The sequence below is a fragment of the Plasmopara halstedii genome (genome assembly GCF_900000015.1).
Source record: "Plasmopara halstedii genome assembly, contig: Scaffold_1211, whole genome shotgun sequence".
Taxonomy (NCBI): Eukaryota; Oomycota; class Peronosporomycetes; order Peronosporales; family Peronosporaceae; genus Plasmopara; species Plasmopara halstedii.
Genome location: NW_020188126.1, coordinates 630,455 through 631,045, shown reverse-complemented (window position 1 = coordinate 631,045; position 591 = coordinate 630,455).

Below are 591 nucleotides of genomic sequence, written 5' to 3'. Positions count from 1 at the left end.
CGTGGCTCGCGGGCTGATCGTGGAGTGGCACGTAACCCACTGAGCGATGCTCAAGTTTTGAAGCAATCGCTGCGTGTCATGCGTAGCATGGTCTGCCGAGGGCCGAGGCATCGAGGGCGAGGCCCATGTGATGCACATGAAGTGGCACGTAAACCACAGAGCGCTGCTCAAGTTTCAAAGCAGTCGCTGCGTGTCATGCGTGACATGGTCGGCCAAGTAGGCGAGGCCATGTGATGCACGTGAAGTGGCACGTAAACCAAAGAGCGCTGCTCGAGTATCAAAGCAGTCGCTGCATGTCATATGCGACATGGTCGGCCAAGGGCCGAGGCATCGCGGGCGAGGCTCTCGTGATGCACGTGTGGCACCTTACCCACAGAGCACTGCTCGAGTATCAAAGCAGTCGCTGCATGTCATGCGTGGCATGGTCGGTCAAGGACCGATGCATCGAGGGCGAGGCCCTTGTGATGCGCGTGGAGTGGCACGAAAACCACTGAACACTGCTCTCGTTGTGTAGCTGTAGCTGTATGCCATTGATGGCGTAATCGGACAAAATCCGAGGCATCTTGAGCACGACCCATCAGATGCGCGTGA